This window comes from Sciurus vulgaris, assembly GCF_902686455.1.
Source record: "Sciurus vulgaris genome assembly, chromosome: 3".
Taxonomy (NCBI): Eukaryota; Metazoa; Chordata; class Mammalia; order Rodentia; family Sciuridae; genus Sciurus; species Sciurus vulgaris.
The window spans coordinates 48848619-48869155 of NC_136463.1; positions in this window are offsets into that span (position 1 = coordinate 48848619).

The window sequence follows — 20537 nt, forward strand, 5'->3', positions numbered from 1 at the left end:
AGTGACAGAATAGGATAGTGAGACTATGGCAGGGCAATAATTTTACCATTTTTTCAACTTTTCAATTTTGAGCTAGGTAGACACCTAAGCCAAAAAATTAGTCTGGACAGATTTTCTGTCCTTATTTTATTTCAGAAACTATTTTGTTGTCAATAGTGAAAACAGTCATGTTTATCATGCAGTCTTATAACAATTAAAAGGTGATCTTTATGAACCTAATGCAAACCCTCTATAAGGCCCATGTCATATATTCCAGAGAAATTTGGAATTTCTTTTATATATCATGATCCTTTAAACACTAATCAAAATTAAGTTTCACTGACCTAGGGGACCATCTTTCTCATCCAGTCAATATCCCTTTCTCTCAGTCTGGACTATATTCAAGGACCCATTTCATTAAGGTTCCAAGTTCATTCCCAGCTTCTTTCACTTCCACAGCCATCCTCTGTCTTCTCCGGGAAATGGATCTTCTTTGATCTGCAGCTCTAGCTGACCCAGAGTGCTTCCCATTCCACATTGTGCCAAACATCTCTAGCTGGTCTTTCATTGATAGTTATTTCCCATTATTGGCCATAACCATCCATTTCAATATACTGCTTTCTACTCTGAAATTTGCAATTTTCTCCTATTATAACATTTCTAAACTTAAAATGGAGACATCTTGTAATTTGAGATTATATTTAATGGTGTTTCACCATCTTGTGTTGCCTCTTGAATTTGGTGGAGTATTTGAATGCAGCAAATGCTGGAGATTTTCAGATGGATGGTGCAAAGAAGCATGGTGGCAGCATGGAAAGCTGGTCTAGAGTTCCAGAAATTTAAGGCCTTCAAAAATTTTATGCATCCCTAAAAGAAAAAAAAAAATACTAGAGGAATGCTCTACCAAAATAAGTAAGTAAAGCATAAAGAAAAAAGACAGAGGGTGAAAAAACAGGGAGTTCAACATGAGCAAAAAGAAGAGAAAATGCCCAGGTAGGTGATGAAGGCTCTGAGAACCTATGATAACCCTACATTGAGGAAGACAACCTTCCAAATCAGGTCAGAGGATCAAAGAGAAGGGTGTTTTGGTTTTTTTTTTTTTTTTTTTTTTTAAGACAATGAAATTGTCTTAGACAATATTTAAGACAATGAAAGTGTTCAAACACCTAATGTGAATACATTTATTAAAAAGAGATTCAGATCATTGCTGGAGATTTGGGTCACATTGCTAGTAAATATATTTAAAATTGAGGAAACAAATGAACAAATGATAATCATGAATTCCAGGAAATTGGAAAAGTTGTGTGAGTAAGGAAATGTTATCAAAGTTAGTGAGGCTCAGTTCTTGATTGCATGTACATGATTATAATAATCAAAGCAATAAATATTTGATAAAATTGAAAAAAAGCTAAAAACCTTGTAGATCTATAGTATTTGTACATTGTGTGTTTATGTATCAATATAAATAGCTGAAGCTTCCTGCAAAAATAAAGAACTAAAAAAATTATTAAATAATTTTATTTTATTTTTTTTGTTTTGTTTTTTAATTCATTTTTATTGTAAACAAATGGGATACATCTGGTTTCTCTGTTTGTACATGAAGTAGAGGCACACCATTTGTGTAATCATGCGTTTACCTGAGGTAATAGTTTTTGATTCATTCTGTTATTTTTTTCTCCCTCCCCAACCCTCCCACCCCTTTTATCCCTCTATAGAGTCCCTCCTTCCTCCATTCTTGCCCCCTTCCCACCCCCTTTGTGTGTCATTATTCGCTTATCAGTGAGATCATTAGTCCTTTGGTTTTTTGAGATTGGGTTATCTCACTTAGCATGATATTCTCCAACTGCATTCATTTGCTTAAAAATGTCATAATTTTATCATTCTTTATGGATGACTAATATTCTATGGTATATATATATACCACAGTTTCTTTATCCATTAATCAATTGAGGGGCATCTAGGTTGGTTCCATAGTCTGGCTATTGTGAATTGAGCAGCTATGAACATTGCTGTGGCTGTATCTCTGTAGTATGCTGATTTTAAGTCCTTTGGGTATAGGCCGAGGAGTGGGATAGCTGGGTCAAATGGTGGTTCCATTCCAAGCTTTCTAAGAAATCTGCACACTGCTTTCCAGAGTGGCTGCACTAATTTGCAACCGCACCAGCAATGTATGAGTGTACCTTTTTCCCCACATCCTCTCCAACACCTATTGTTGCTTGTATTCTTGATAATCGCCATTTTAATTGGGGTGAGATGGAATCTTAGTGTAGTTTTGATTTGCATTTCTCTTATTACTAGAGATGTGGAACATCTTTTCATATATCTGTTGATTGCCTGTAGATCTTCTGTGAAGTGTCTGTACATTTCCTAAGCCCATTTGTTGATTGGGTTATTTGTATTCTTGGAGTAGAGTTTTTTTGAGTTCTTTATATATTCTGGAAATTAGTGCTTTATCTGAAGGATGGGTGGCAAAGATTTTCTCCCACTCTGTAGGCTCTTTCTTTGCATTGCTGATAGTTTCCTTTGCTGAGAAAGCGATTTAGTTAGCTATTTAGCTATTTAGTTTTAGTTAATAACTGTGCCAGTTATTGATTCTTCTTTTTTTTTCTTGTGCTGTGGGAGTCCTGTTAAGGTAGTCTGATCCTAAGCTAAGAAGTTGAAGATTTGGACCTACTTTTTTTTCTATAAGATGCAGGGTCTCTGGTCTGATTTCAAGGTCTAGATTCATTGTGAGTTGATTTTTGTGCACGGTGAGAGATAGGGGTTTAGTTTCCTTCTGTTGCATATGGATTTCCAGTTTTCCCAGCACCATTTGTTGAAGAGGCTATCTTTTCTCCATTGCATATTTTTGGCACCTTTGTCTAGTATGAGAAAATTGTATTTATTTTGGTTTGTGTCCATGTCCTCTATGCTGTACCATTTATCTACCTGTCTATTTTGGTGCTCATGCCATGCAGTTTTTGTTACTATTGCTTTGTAGTATAGTTGAAGGTCTGGAATTGCGATACCCTCTGCTTCACTCTTCCTGCTAGGGATTGCTTTAGCTATTCTGGGTTTCTTATTCTTCCAGATGAATTTCATGATTGCTTGCTCTATTTCTGTAAGGTACATCTTTGGGATTTTAATTGGAATTGCATTGAATCTGTATAGCACTTTTGGTAGTATGGCCATTTTGACAATATTAATTCTGCCTATCCAAGAACATGGGAGATCTTTCCATCTTCTAAGGTTTTCTTTAATTTCTTTCTTTAGTGTTCTGTAGTTCTCATTGTAGAGGTCTTTCACATCTTTTGTGAGATTGATTCCCAAGTATTTTATTTTTTTTTGAAGCTATTGTGAATGGGGTAGTTTTCCTAACTTCTCTTTCTGAAGATTCATCACTTACGTATAAAAATGCATTGGATTTATGAGCATTAATCTTTATCCTGCTACTTTACTGAATTCACTTATGATTTCTAAAAGTTTTCTGGTGGAATTTTCTGGTTCCTCTAAATATATAATTATGTCATCAGCAAATAGGGATAGTTTGAGTTCTTCTTTTCCAATTCATATCCCTTTAATTTCCGTGGTCTGTGTCATTGCTCTGGCTAGAGTTCTGAGGACAATGTTGAATAGAAGTGGTGAAAGAGGGCATCCCTACCTTGTTCCAGTTTTTAGGGGGATGCTTTCAGTTTTTCACCATTTAGAATGATATTAGCCATGGGCTTAGCATAGATGGCCTTTACAATGTTAAGGAATGTTCCCACTATCCCTGTTTTTTCTAGTGTTTTGAGCATGAAGGGATGCTGTATTTTATCAAATGCTTTTTGTGCATCTATTGAAATAATCATGTGATTCGTGACTTTAAGTCTGTTGATATGGTGAATTACGTTTATTGATTTCCGGATGTTGAACCAACCTTGCATCCCTGGAATAAAACCCACTTGATTGTGGTGCACCATCTTTTTAATATATTTTTGTATGCAATTTGCTAAGATTTTGTTGAGAATTTTTGCATCAATGTTCATTAAGGATATTGGTCTGAAATTTTCTTTCTTCCATGTGTCTCTGTCTGGTTTAGGTATCAGGGTGATATTGGCTTCATAGAATGAGTTTGGGAGGGTTCCCTCCTCTTCTATTTTATGGAATACTTTGAGAAGTATTGGAATGAGCTCTTCTTTAAAGGTTTTGTAGAAGTCGGCTGAGAACCCATCTGGTCCCGGACTTTTCTTTGTTGGTAGGATTTTGATGACTTCTATTTCATTACTTGAAATTGATCTATTTAAATTGTGTATGTCCTCATAACTGAGTGACCCTGCCTGACCCCTAGGTTGATGCCATCACTGGTTGGTCGAAGTCACAGAGCGAGCTGACAGGCGAGTCAGGCCGCTTGCATCATGGAGGTAGCAGATGGGCATCCAATCTGCCTGCCTTGCGGAGCTGGGCGGTAGGTAGCCAACCCACCTAACCACCAGGGCAAAGATGTCTGTCCTTGGACTGCTGGCTGGACGGGATACTTGGCCGCCACCTACCCCTGTGATGTAGGCGGCCTGGTTCGCCCGCCCACTCGCTCTGCAACTGCAACCAACCAGTGATGGCACCCACCTAGGTGCAGGGTTCAGGTGGGGTTGCTCAGTTATGAGGTCTGTCCTTGGCCTCCTGGCTGGGCGGGATAGCTGCCCGCTGCCTACCTCAAATATATTTTATAAATAATCTTTTTATATTTAAAATTTTGTGCTATTATATTTGCAAAACTTCAAATTAACAAAAAGAAAATTAACAAAAAACTTTTATTTTGCATTTTTCAAAATAAAAGAGATAACCCTATTTCCATACAAAAGTTAAGAGACATGGCAATGTACTGACCTATCCAAAAGGAATGAACTAGAAGTTCCACCAAGAGAAGAAGAAATTTTGGAAGGGACAAAAAAAAAAAAAATCACAATAACACAAAAGAAATTTTTCTGTTCTAAAAGAAGATAAAACCATGGAAATATACCATGATACATTCATATCCATAACAAAACTGCTGAATTCCAAAATAGAAAATTTTACATGTTTTGAACATGAAAAAGGTTAATGGCAAAACAACAGCAATTTTCAAAATATATCTTTGCTACCATTACAATCTAGGTGACTTCATCACTATTCATTTTTATCCTAGTCTATTATAATAATCAGTAATACAGCTTATGATTTTGATTTCTCAGACTCATTCATCATTTGATTCATTTTCAATGAAACACATCTCTTCTCATAAATTCAATATTTATTCAAGTGTTTTTGGTGACTTTGGTTGAAATGTGAAGTTACACTCTCCTCTTGGGGACCATCTGGTCTACCTATTCCTACAGATGCTTCTCTCTGATGGTTTACTTCTCCTAGATGTGGATCTATAATTATGATCATTATGATTGAAGGAATAGAGTGATCAGTGTTGGTCCTCAACTTTGGCTTTCCTTGGTAATTGCAGAGGGTACCGTTTCCACCACAGGCCTCTCCCTTGTACGGAAACATGTTTTGTCCTCTTCGGGTGCAGGAGTGAAGATGTTACTGAAATGCACCTCTTTCCAGCTTGTAAAAGCAAACAACATGTAAGTAGAGTAATGATCTCTTCCATAAATCACAATAAGCCTGGAAAGACATTTTTCTAGGAATAAGAAGTTTTAGGTATTTCTTGCCTCAGCCAAGACACTATTCTACTACTTTTTCATTTCCAGAAGACAGATCTAGCAATTTATTTAGAGAACACATCTCATCTATTTATCCTAGGAGAAAATACCACATCCAGCCCTCTGTATACCAAAGCTGAGGACCAGCCCAGCTGGCTGGCAACCCTTCAATTAATTATGTTGCTAATTACCACACAGGAGGCTCATTCATTTGACATCATTCAACAAATATTTGTAGCCCTCATTGATGGTAATCTTGGAATCTTTCCAGGGCTCTGTGGGGAGGACTGGTACTTCTGCAGTGAACCATTCCAGATGTCTCTATTTGTTTGTGATTTTCTTGGCTCTATATTCTGTGTCAAACCAGTCTATTCTCAAGATTTCTAAAATTCCTTTAAATTCTTAATCTGCTGACAAAACCTTCTCTGGTTTTGAGACTTTATAAATATTTAATCTCATTCTATGCTCTTTTGATCATTTTGCTGGGATTTGGAGAAGAAATTGAAAGGTATACACGTGCTTAAACTGCCATCTTGATGGAGATCTGGTTCCTAACTTTGATTCATTTATTGATTTACTAGAGTTTTATGAGTAAATTCCCAAGACATGTATGTTGATTATTGTATTTCTTATGTCCTTGCATATCTGAGAATTTTTAACACCATCTCATATAAACAACAGCTGGGTATAAAATTCTGGTCTCATAAACTTCCCATCTCAAAATTCTTTAAGTGTTGCCTCATGGTTTTCTGATATTTGGAGTCATTATCTGGTGACAAACTGCATTTGATTCTCATTTAAGTAGCTGATTTTCTTTGGCTTGGATATATATTGTGGTTTTTCCACTAAGCATAAAATTTTAAAAGATGTCTAGAAAATAACTCAATGTGTTTTTCTTCATACTTCATTCATATCTATTATCCTTTTTCATTGTAAAATGAGTTATCCTCTGCCATTCATTTCTGTTCTTTCTTCAGTATGTGTCTTTGTATATTCTGTCAAATCTTTCCCCTCTTCTAAGGAATTTCTACTCTAGTCATTAAATGCCAATTCAATGAGAAATTAATTGTTCTCATTCCTCTACAACTTCACCTTTACCCAATATTTCAAGAATATGGGCTATTCCTCTTAGAATAGCCTTCCCTGCAACGCTTCCAAATATTCAAGAGACTCAAGTTTACAGTGCAAGCCTCCATCTGCATAATCTCCTCTTATGACTCCCTTAATGTTGAAGACTAGATGCAAAACCTTCCACCCTTCCCCAAACTGGAAGAATCATCAACATACTCTTGAAGAATTTCTCTTATGTTTTCAATATTATTCTCTTCTTAATCTCCACTCCCTTTCAGACAATGCCATCCTCTCCCATGGCATCATGAACCATTGACACACTAAGCTCTCTAATCTGGTTCCTCCTTTCCAGTTCTAGCTCCAACTGCCTATTTAACATCTCATTAAAACATTCAAATCAATGTTCTCAAAATAGCTCATCATTCAACTTTCTCCTAAGGCTCCCATCTCAGAGGATAGCGTTTAATAGGCCTAAACTGGCTGTCATGCTTGACATTTTATCCCTGATACCTACATCCAACTAATTTAACATTGATCTATCTCTTAAAAATCTACCTATGTCACCCATTTCCATGGTTACTTCCCTGCTTTAGATTACTGTTCCCTCTCTCAATTCCTGTGATAAACTCCTAATTGGTCTTGCCACTAGTCTTGCTCTTCCACTATTCATTGTCCACATTACCCCTGAAAGGCCCTTTGAAAATGCACATAAGATCATTAGGAAAAGTCCTTATCTTTGTGTGGCATTGTTCTTAACCTAATCTTACCATTATGTTTAAAGTGATTCAGGCAGAGGACTAGATCTTTAGGAAATTAGCTTCTGTTTTTCTTTCAACCTTATTAACTCAGACTTTCTTTGATTTTTCAGGCTTACAGGAATGGTTCATTTCAAGAACGTGTAACTCTCTTAGTTTTGAGATTCTACCCAGGCTGTTACTTCCACCTGGATTACTTCTCATTAACCAGACATTTTTCTTCATGATGTTTACATAGCGTAAGTCTGCTAAAATATCACTTCTTCTCTAAATCCACTCCTGACTCCCCAAACCAGTTGAACAGGACATCTTATAAGTTTTCCCTTCTGCTATGGCACTTTTCATGGTTTATGCTACTGATCATGATTTGCCTGTCTTCTAAAGTAAGCTCGACTCATTAAATAGTCACCATATCGGCCTTGCTTGTTTGTTTGTTTACGTAGGTGCTGGGAATCAAACCCAGAGCTTCTCACATGCTATGCTATTTATTCATTTACTTTCGCTCAGAGCCTGTGATGTAAATATGCTCAATAGTTTTCATTCCAGCGGCTTTTTAAAATAACTGGTTCCTGGTAGTTGCTAAGCCTTTTAAATAAAGTCATAACCCTCACCCATTTTACTAATGATCTCACCTATCCTTATTTTATTTCTTCTTCTGTCCTATTTTTTTACTTTTGGAACTGCTCATACACTAAGTTTGTCTCTCTTCTTCATTCATTAAATGTCAGCAGCATGTCAGCAGCACACATTTTCTCTGAATTGCGGGAGACTTTCTTAAATTTCCTTTTACTTGGATAATTCAGTGTGCTGTGGCAGCCTATCTTCATTTTGTTTCTCTCATGACATTTTGAAATATGTATAACCAGCTCACTTTTTGTCTATAGACAATCTTCCTGGCTTCAAATCTGTATCTTTTCATAACTCTTTACTCTAGCTCCATAGCTCCCACATTGTTTCAAACTTGGTCAAGAAAACCAATGAGAGATTTTCTAATATTTATCTCAATCTCTCTCACCTTTCTGCATTCTGTCTATTCACCTTTAGAGAATGTGTTTAAACTGAGTTCTGTTTGGACAACTTTAACCATAGCACTTTTAAATCTCTCAGACACAGGGAATGGAAGAATTAAAAAATATCTACTTTTGCTTTGCTGATATTAAGATTCACTTTTCTATAAGCAGTCAGGGAAACAGCAAAAGAAAGGAATGTCGTCACACTTTCAATTGTACTTCCTGGTTTCTTGTAGAACCAGAAGTCAGCTGGATCAGTACCTGCCTTCCTTACTGCCTCAGTCACTGCTAGTTGTAAGTCAGGAACAAGCTGGTTTTTCTGCTGCATGAGATCTCTGCTGCTTAGAGCTCTACCAGATATAATGAAGGCCCATGCCAACATGTCCTAACTTAGAAGCTGTTCCCAGATAACAGGGGTTCCTTCAATTTATTCCTCAACCAGGTATTTATTTCAAGCAGTGAAGCCCATCGGTCAATCTAGTCTCCAGTTAATCATGTGCTGTAAAAGTGCCTTCAAATTTCCAAAATACCAGTGGCCGCCATAGTAACTTCTAAATTTTGTAAAGATTTTTCTCCGTTTACTCTTGGTCACATCATTGCAATGTAAAGACAGACATCTTAATCGAAAAGTTTTTTTACAGAATCTCATGCACTTTTTTCACCCGTGTGGTGCCACAAGTTATGTAATCGGTGCTGTAAATATTATTCAGTCTGAATGACCTAAGATACCTTTACCCTCTGGCTCCCCCTACTGGTCATGAACTGTGCAAGAAAACTGTCCTGTGCTTAAGTTTCCCCTGCTTTGAATACTAATTAGGCTTGAGTAAAGGGGAGAACCCTCAGCTGGACCTAGCCGCCTTTCTATTAGCTGGTTAGTTCAAAATTCTAACGAAGTTTTAACATTTCTTAGAAAACTCCAGCAGGGATTTGAGTTCAACAGCTGCACATCAGAGAAATTCTTCTTGTTGGGGCCAAAAGATGCTCCTGTCTTGGTCTGGACTCTTCAACAGGTTAATAGAGGAGGCTGGGGGTGCAGCTCAGTAGTAAAGTACTTACCTAGCATGAGCGAGGTTCAGATTTCATCCCCAGCATGATGAGAAAATGGTCAATAGAGAAACACAAACCCTTTTCTCTGAGAAGTCATGTATAGGTAGTACATGGAAAGAAGAATCCTTGGTGCCCACCTGTAATGGCACTCTTTGTTTTGAGAATTGGAATGCTGGGGTTCTGTGAGTTTAGGAGAAGAAACATTGTCACTGAAAATATACATACAATTTCTAATTTTTCTTGACAAGATAACGAGATCATTTATGATTCTCAATAATCGATTGGGGGGCATACAGGGGATTAAACTCAGGGGCACTCGACCACTGAGCCACATCCCCAGCCCTATTTTGTATTTTATTTAGAGACAGGGTCTCACTGAGTTGCTTAGTGCCTCGGTTTTGCTGAGGCTGGCTTGAACTTTCGAGGCCTCCTGCCTAGTCCTCCTGGGATTACAGACATGTGCCACCACACCTGGCAATACATTCTTAATTATCCCATGTTTTCTTGACTATTCATAATGATCTAAAAACTAAAGTCTAATCGGTATATTGTGATTTAATCAATAAGAAGGGTCTGTACTATTCATGAGTCTATAAACTGTGATGAAAAAATATGAAAATGAATGTGTTTCTTCTCTCCAGTTTATGGTGCTCACACCAGGCATGTGTTTTGTGTTTGGAAGTCTGACCTTTGCTTTCCTTGTTACCTTAGGTTATAGATTCAATTAATAATAACATTGATGTAAGTGTGTGTACATGAATTAGTACCTCATTTCAATAACCTTTTCTGTGTACATGAATGTGTTTCCCTTTGAAATTATCATCAAACTATAAATAAAAACACTTTCAGGATTACTAACTAACTAAAATAATGTATCCTTGTGCTAAAGAGAAAGGAACTTTCTTAGGTAAAATTATTTTGTTAAGGATAACATGCTCAGTGGTTTCCATTATGTGAATTGGGCATAGTTGCTATTTTTCATTGAAATAAACCCACTTATTCTCTCTGACTCTCCTTTTATTCTACTTGAGACTGTCCCCTCCCACACAAGACTCATTTGTACCCTTCCCCTTCCCATACTTCCCCAGTCCTCCATTTCTAGAGCCTTGAGTTCTGCTGAGAAGTCATGGGGGAACCACGGAGCCACATGAGGAATTCTCTGATCTTGACCAAGCACCATCTCTTTCCAATGAGGAAACTGAAGTATAGACTCCTGAGGAAATCCCCTCAATAGTCCAAAATGGAAGGCTTAGCAAAGATATGAGGTCATCTGATTCTTATTGTTGTATTTTAAAAAGTCAATAATACTCAAACTTTTAAAGTAATGCATTGTTACATTTTGAGAGTATCATAGTCAACAATAGTCCAATAGTCTAAAATAAAGTTCTTCTTGAGTCTCCTGGATCACAGAAATAACTATTATAATTATCATGGAGGATTTACTTTCAAATCCCTTCACATTAATACCTGTAGAAATATAAAGTGTTACTTTATGGGTAACTAATAAAAAATTGGTATTCTGTTCACACCATTTGCAAAGCAAGTTGCACATCTGTTCTTGCAATTCCCATGTTCTTCGCACTAGGCTACACTGTTGTCACAGAGTGTTAACCATTAAGGAGAAAAAGAAGTACAGGTGGAGCACCCCTTATACCAAATGCTTGAGATCTAAAGTGTTACTGAATTTTTTCTTGTATTCTGAAACATTTGCATATCCAAAATGAGATGTCTTGGGGAAGGAACCCAATCTAAACATGAAATTCTTTTACATTTCATGTCCACCTTGTATGCATGGCCTGAATGCAATTTTATACTATATTTTTAGTGCCTTGTATTTGGACGGCAGTTCATCACATGAAGTCAAGTATGGAATTTTCCATTTGTGGCATCATGTGTGTGAAGAAAAAAAAATCTTGGGTTTTGAAACATTTTTGATTTTTGGATTAGGGATGCTCAACCTGTACAGAGAACCAAAAAGGATCTCAAAATGTACCCTCATGTTTTTTCCTGTTTGACCATGTTCTAGGTTTTATTGTCTTTGTGCTTTCTCACAGGGACGTTTACTGGTGAAGCATTTAGTTAAGAGTTTTCTCTACATTTGCTCTGGTATGATTTGATATAGTGGCATTTCCCAGCTTTTTAAATCTAAGGCTTCCTTCAGAAATATGAAACACTGAGTTCTTAATATTATTCAAAGTAAATATGATAAATGAGAACAAATAAGTAATAATTGCATTAAGGACACCTTTGCAAACTACACACTCTCTCTGTCCCACATTGCTTCTCCCCAACTCCACACATTCAACATAACCAGATGGCTGCTCTCCACTTAGTTACTCCCACTCCACCTAGCAGCTCAAATCCCTGAGGAGTATTCTAGTCAATAGCTCAGAGGTGACTAAACATTTATATTCCATATGCATTGATAATCACACAGCTGCACTTTAGAATACTGGAGAGCATAATGCAAACCTTATAACAAAACACTTAACAATAAACTCATTCAGGAAAGCTAGAGTGCTTCTCTTATAAATTAATGGAAAAAATCCTGTAAGATTCTTCCTCATTATTCAAGTAACGTGGTAAAGGAATCGGGGTGGTGTGATTTTCTCTTTGTGCACAGAGTCATTGTGAGTTTAGTTTTCTGGTCTGTAGTGTGGGAAGAGAGGAAGGACCAAGTCACCTCTGAACCTTGACTCCCCCCACCACCTCTAAATTTCTTTTTTCAACTCCTTAAGAGTTTGACACAAACTAAGAGTGGCAAATACTATAGATGAAGTGATGGGCAAGCTATAAGAAGCTGAGATTGTTATCTGAAGATTAACCACAGAGGCCCTGAAATGGGGCTGGGATGTTTTAAGAATTTCCCATGAGATTTTCCAGGTCAGTTTATTGGGTCAGACTGGCTCTGCTCTGATCTCAGTTTTGTCAAGAGTTCTGCAAGATCATTTCTCATTTTTGACAGACATGGGCAAGAGGGGAAGAAAATATATGACATGTTACTAAGAAATGCAATGTGATCTAATTTGTTTTAGGTAGAGTTTTTGTTTACTGAGAGAAAGTGACTCATAAGCTAACCAAAGAAAACATGTAAGAATTTCTCCCAGTCTCCATCTCTACAAGTTCCTGCTACTAAATACAATGTTGTTCTGTCTCTCCAAGTCACCCAGGAACTAACTGAAAAGAACCCCTACAAATACACACACACTTAATTTTATGTGCTTTCCCTTGGTGGCATCTACTCATGTTCCCTCACCCAGTGACAACTGTCTACCCCCTGAGTTCTGCAGAGAGAGCCGGAGCCTCTCCAGGGCACCCACAAATCTATTTCCACTGAGTTTTGGGCCTCCAAGATGATTAACAACATGGTCATTAGCAATGTCAACCAACAGACTTCCTTATTCTCGGATTTCATAGTCCTATAGCAAACCTGGGATTATAATGTGAATTTCTATGAGGATGTTGCTGTAGGATAATACAAATATTGGCCATAAAGAGCTGGCAATTAATAACCTAGCATTCTGACTCACACCTTGAGCTTTCCTGGGCTTGCTGATCATAACCCGTGACCAAGGGTTGGACCAGGTTCTGACCGTGTGGACACCATACCTGAAAGTAAAGGGTCTTCTCTTCCACTGAAGTAGAGTGAGATGCAGTACTCTGCTTAGTTGGACAAACAAATGCCCCAGTGAGATCTTTCAATGGCAACTGATTCATTTAGGAAAATAGAGATTTACTACTATCAGATAAAAATTTGTGGGAGGAAGAAATGGGAAATAAGAGTGGGCAAGTGGAGATCCTGAGTAGTAGGCTAATGTATTTGGTTTTACTTTTAAAAAATAACAAGAAGTCATGAAAGCATCCTGAATATTCAGCAAAGGTGAGAGGAAGGGAAAAAGGATAGAGCAGAGAAATGGGCCTTAAAAGTATGTGGCACTTTTACTTTAAGAAGGTCTTTTTCACACATAATTTCCCTTAATCTCATCAACATTATGCAATGTAAAAGGTTAGCCCCATTTTAGAGATGAGTAAACCAAAACTGAGAAAGTTTTTGACTTGCTTATTCAGTTAGTAGAACTCAAAACAAATGCAAATATTTGATTTGAAATGCAGTGTTTATCCTTGGATCATTTTAGTAGTCCTGCATCAGTACTAGGCCACATCTACTGAAGTCACGTCACCACAGGAATGATATATTTGTCAACCCACGTCATGAATTGATATGAACAGGACCTCTTTCCCCACTGAGACCAAGAAAGGTCTCCTACTCTCTAAGGTTGTGTATAAATTAGACCCACAAATTCAATGAGCTACATGTCCAGCCAGTCTATGAAATTGTGCTCAGTAGCATTTTGCCAGCTGGGACTTTGCCCTGGGTCCTAACTGGTTGAGTTTATCTAACTTTATTACACAACCTGATTAAACAATGCCATGTTATATTATCAGTTCCAGCATGGGCAGGACTGCCTGTTGGAAGAAATGTATTCTTCTTACTATAACCAATTGGCTTAATGATTGATGTCAGCATCATTTCAAGAACTCACAAAATAGCCCATCATTTCTGTTCTGTTTGCTTATCAAAATGAATAAATAAACTAGACTTTTGAACATGAAAATTGTTTCACAGTCATCTAATAACATCTATCCAAAGTGAGAGACTTCTGTCACATAGAAAAAGGTGAGAAAGTGACTTTGCCATTATAGTGAATGGAGACTTAGGTGTATTTTGTTCAGAGAATTTAATAATTGTAAGTGGACATCTAAGATAGGTAACTGGAATGATTAAGAGTATATAACAGATTTTCAATGGAAAATCTGAAAAACTGCCATCCATTTTCTTAAGTTTGTTTTAACTGATAATACAAAAAGCTAGCTCACATCACCATGTATGAAATTACAAGAGACACTTAAAGGGTGAGAACTGGGAAAAATTTCATTATTCATGCAACCAGCTGTGGAGAGTAACTGAACTGTGGCAGTTTTCTACTATTTTCACAAAAGCTTTAAAGAGACGGTATCCTACAAGTACATACACAGGTAGACAGGCAGAATAATATTTTATGTCGATTAACAATAAATGGGGTATTTCTACAGTATTCTCAATAAATAGGACATGTCAACCTATTTTCTAAATCACTCTAAATGTTCCACTGAATTCTTTTGAATTTCAGCTAAGTTGCACACTATACTATGAAATGCATGCCAGCTTCTCTTTGGTGTTTCACTGATTGGCATTTCTTGTAGGGGATGGAATGGGGATGAAGAGATGTAAACTTGTATGCTAAAGACTATGAAATATGACTTAGTTCCAGCATAGCAGTAACTGTTATTTTTGCTTTTGCAGAAAATGGAAACAATGCTTAGGAAAACACAAGGAACTCTTATGAAATCACACAAGGTATTTATGCCTGAATGTGGACATCCAGCTCTGCTTGGTTCTGGGAACCATGCTCTCTCCTCTGTGTGATATGTTCACATGCTCCACCTCACTCTTCCTGAGTAGAAACTCCAGTCAAGCTTATTAAATCGAGTAACAAACAATGCATCCAAACAATTACCAGCAGTATCTGCTGGCTAAGCAACTACTGCAAATGTCCTTCATGTGCTAAGTGTCCTGATAGTCAGACTTTAAAGGAAAAGTAGGGTTTAACCTGCCATTAAAATACACTTCATACATACACACCCATCTTCAACACACAACACTCCTCCTGCTCCAGGCCACAAGAAGCTTTGCTTTGTCCTTCTACAGATTTGAACAATTTTTAACTTGTGAAAGTGACCCCATTGTTTCATTCCTGTTTCCTGAATCTCTGAAGAAGACGCAGATCCACGCGCCCTCAGTTGAGTAGACAAGGGTTAGATGCTGGCAGGAGATTCATTTTGAGATGGAGACACTGCAGCTGTGAACTTATCAAGGACTTTAAGTGCACGCCTGAGAGGCTGAGTTGAGCTGAATTCTACTGGGCAATCATATTTTCTTGCATATGGAAACGAGTCATCCAACAGACCCACTCAGACTTCAAACTGCCAGTCCTTCCATCATCCTACTGATGTCCCTGGTGTGTATTATGATCTTTCTGACTCTCAAAGCTTCTTGCAGAACACATTAGATCTACTCAAACAGCAAATCTAAGTTATTCTACGCTGATGACATAAATTTTAAATCCTGGCTCTGAAAAACAAAAACAGCAGAGATCACTAGATTGGTACATTTCCCTTCCCTGTATACATGTGCCAAATGAACAGATTGTTACCAAAGAGACATCCTTTCATTTCCTACAAAGGACCAACAAAGCACTGTGCACTGATGGTCTGATTATCTCCTGTGCCAAGGAAATAATACTGGGGTATAGATGGAAAAAAAAATCAGAAGATAGAGCTATCAGTTACTGTGCATTGCATCAGAAGAGGAAGATGTCTATCTAGATCAGAGGACACCATGGAATGAGGCTTTAAAATTCTCTTCAGTTGCTCTTGTTCTATATTCAGAATGAACTTAGGTTAAATGAACACAGATGCAGTACAGAACCTATGGGGGATTTTTTTTTTTCTCAAATTCTTCAAACCTGGGGGATTTTTCACATCACCACCATTTTACCATTTCTATCTCAAATCCTTCCACAAGGATCTTAATCATCGTCCAACTCCTTGCTGCGCTGTCCCGAGGCAAAGACAAAAGCTCTCTTGGGTTGTGAAGACACTGCTGCTTTCTTCTCAGTCGACCTCTCCATCAGTAATCAATGTTTATGGCTGCAGTTACAGTAAAAATAGCGAAAGTCAATATTTGTGCTCCGTATCTGTCAGATAATAAACCTGGCCAGAGACACGGCTGCATGACATCTGCACACACCACAGAGGGGCTGGTTCCGCCTCCCAGCCCATCCTTCCAGACAGCTTGTCTAAAGATGGCGTCATATTTGTACAGCTGACATTCTCAAATCCCCCGTGTGTGTCCTTGGGGAAGCTCAGAATTTTTGTTTGATTTTTGATCCTGTTGATTCTGGCCTTCAGACTGGAAAAAAAATTCCTTAAAAAAAAAGAAAATATGAAAGTAAGAAAATGAAACAAGACAGAATAAACATTCAGAAAAATCTATCTACCAGTCCTAAATTAAATGAGAAAGTCCTCCCAGGGCAGTTACCCACTCCAATCCAAGGTCCTCTGAGCGACCACTCAAAACCAGACTAAATTGTGAAGTATTGTTGTTTACACCTTTCCTGTTTTCTAAAAGGACAGTAGTGAAAGGCAAGGAAATGCTGAGAAGATTGTAATGAAATACTCTAAAACCAGCTGTGAAACCAGAGTTCCTTTTGAGGGTTGGGTTGTAGTTAAAGATCTGGGTTTCAGATTTAGCTCTGTGACCCAGAGCAAGCATCGCATGGTAGGGACCTTAGATTCTTCATCTATAAGATAGAGACATTAATGGATTCCAATATATAGAATTGTTGAAAAATCAAGTGAGATAATGTGGGAAGAGAATTTAGTGTACCAAGTAACACCAAATACCATCGATGGTTACTATCAAAGAACAGTGATCTTTGCAAAATGAACTAGCACTGCTCATTCTATTCCTCGGCCTGGTTAAGTGAATAACACAAATCGTTAAAAAAAAAAGTGTGGAAAGTCAGAACCCAAGTTTTATAACTCACTTTTATGTTCCTTTTCTTTACTATTATTATTAATCTTCTGTAGCCTGATTCTTATGCATTTCCTTCTTGTTTAATATTTCCAAGTGAGAATTATTGCCTTAGTCTGGGGACACCAACGTCATAATTTTTTTCTGCAACATGAGCCTGAATTTTCACTCAGGAACCCTATAGCATTTCACAGCCTTTGTGCAGTCCCTCCCTCCCTCCTTCTCCTGTAATTTTGCAGTCAACAAGCTTTCTTTCTCTAAAAGTGACACATTTTGTAGGATGTGAAAGTGACACATTTTAAAGTAGATTAAATGATCTGTAGTAGATGAAATAATCTTAGGTGGTATGTGGATGAAATTCTGCAGTTCTAAATGTCATTTATTTTAATACATATTAGAGAAAATATAATAGCAAATCAAACCTATGATTTCCCAGATATTATCCTTTAGGCTCAGAAAAAAACAATGTAAAGTAAAACAGTAAGTCATTTGATAATGATTAAAGAATCTCAGACTGGTAGCAAACATCTGTAATCTCAGCTATTCTTGAGGCCAAGGCAGGAAGATTGCAAATTCAAGACCAATGGATAGCATGAAGAGACTCCATATCAAAAAAGAAAAGATTAAGGACAAACCAATGAGACAGCATGTGCTTGCTGCTATTTTTCAGTTCTATAAAGTTCAATCAACTCACGTGTTAATTTAACTTTTGCTGAGCAAAAGCATCCAGAAGCCTACTGCCTACCTTCAACTTTCCAAAGGTCTCCTACCTCACTATGGCAACTGATGAGGCTGATGTTCTGGACAATGCAGGTGGAAGATGGCAGAGCCTGCATCAGCCTGGTTCCCTGAGTGTCGGTGTAGAGATGAGTCCCCACAGACCCATGAAAATGTTATATGAGTGAGACACAAACTTTTTTTTTTTTTAATTTACTAAGTTTTGGAGATTGCTAATGAACCAGCACAGTGATATGAGAAAAACCATGTAGGGGACCACAGGAGTATTTAAGATTATACTCTTCTCCGCTGCCCCCACAGAGCAATGGTTTCGAGTATTTTTCACAATCCTGTCAACTCTCATGTGAGCTTCTAATTTGTCAATGGTTTTCTTCAAATAAGATGTTCAGATATGAATACAACCCAACAGATGTATTTGGAATAGTTTCTCTTCAACCATGTTAACTCAGCTTTCAGACATAAGCCTTGCTCAGTCCTCTATCCCACAGCTGCCCATTTAAACACATGTTACATAAAATCTTTTTCATTAATCTCTCTGAAGACTTGCCTTTTCCATCTTTTCCTTGAGTGGATGATTTATTGTGCTTGGTCAATATTTTATCTAATTTTAACCTTTAAGATCAACTTATAGAGATGTCTTTAGAAGTATTGGGGTTTTAAAATTTTTTTATATTTGTTCTCATTAGTTATACATGACAGCAGAATGCATTTCAACTCATTGTAGACAAATGGAGCACAACTTCTCATTTCTCTGGCTGTACACAATGCAGAGTCACACCATTTGTGTAATCATACACGTACATAGGGCAATAAGGCCCATCTCATTCCACCCCCTCACATCTCCTCACTCCCCTCTGCTCAATCCAAAGTTCCTCCATTCTTCCCAAACTCCCCATTATTCATCAGCATCCACACATCAGAGAAAACATTTGGCCTTTGGTTTTTTGGAATTGGCTTATCTTAGCATAATATTCCCCATCTTCATTCGTTTACCTGCAAATGCCATAATTTCATTCTTCTTTAAGGTTGAGTAATATTCCATTGTGTATATATACCACATTTTCTTTTTCCATTCATCTGCTGAAGGGCGTCTAGGTTTGGTTCCATAGTTTAGCTACTGTGAATTGATCTCCTATAACATTGATGTGACTGAGTCACTGTAGTATGCTGATTTGAAGTCCTTTGGCTATAAACTGAAGAGTGGAATAGTTGAGTCAAATGATGTTTCCATTCCAAGTTTTCTGAGGAATCACCATACTGCTTTCCATAGTGGTTGCACGAATTTGCAGTCCCATCAGCAATGTATAAGTGAACCTTTTCCCCCACATCCTTCCAACACTTATTGTTGCTTGTATTCATGATAATTGCCATTCTGACAGGAGTGAGATGAAATCCTAGAGTAGTTTCGATTTGCATTCCTTTATGTGACATGACGTCGTCCCACCATGCTTTGTGTTTTCTACATGTTTGAGTAGTATGCTTTCTTTCAGGTAAAGCAGTGCTTCTCAAAATAAGCCACAAAACTCCTTAATCACTGAAAAGTCAGAAATGACTTCCTGGAGGTTGGAAATAGAGTAGTATTCACTTGACTCAAAGATGATATTTGTTTTAGAAATAATTCCATGTGATTTTTTTTCATTATGTGAAATATGTCAGGGTTTATGGCATAATTTTCTCTAAAATCATCAAGTTGATATTATAAGAGTACAGTGATTATCCTGTGTCTGGTATTGGATAAGATTCAAATGCATTTCAAGAGAAAGAAAGGAAGGCAAAAGGAAAGGAAGACAGGGAGGGAGAAAGGAGAGAGATGAAGTGTTCGTTAGCCACGGTAAACACAGCAACAAGCAAGACAAAGGGGGTCACAGTCCTTAGGAAATTAGAAATCAAATCCTTGGGCCTTCTACAGGTTTTTCCAGGCATCTTTCATCTTCCTCCTCATCAGAAATCCTTGTGGCTTGTGCAGCAGGGGCTTGTAGTTCAAGGACTCTACTATTCCATCAAAATGCTTCTAGCTGCAGAGTCGTAACTGCCTGTTCTCTGAAAACCCACCCAGCCCTCAGCCTCGGCACGCTGTCATCTTTTAAACATGCCTGTGTGCTCCTGAGCGATCAAGTTCCACTCAAGCTGAAGGTGGACATGCTTGGTGCAGGCAGCGCAAAGCAGAAAAGGACCCCTGAGTGAGCATCATGGACCATGAACACAAGGTGCTTCTCCAGCTCCGCCGCCTCAGACTGAAGCATGGTGTGTGAAATCACTCACATGGTGATTTGACCAGCTGGTGGTAGTTTGGGGGGAAAAAAAAACCGTTATGCCATTTCTTTCTGAACCAGAAAACATGTCAAGAGTCTCACTGTATTATTATAAAGAATTCTACAATCTTTATTACAAATGCTCACTGTATAAATATTTTTCAATATCTATAAAAATAGAAGAAAATTGAAATAAACTTGGATATTCTCTACTCAGGGGTATCAATAATTTCTGTAGAACTTTCCATACTGAAACTTCTAAATTACAAATATGGTGGTATTTATAGTTCATAGTGTTAGATTTTATACCACAATACCATATAATATATTTCCTCCTATTTCAGGTAGATATTTCCCAAGACAATGCATTATCTTCTGAAACAGTTATAATAATAGTA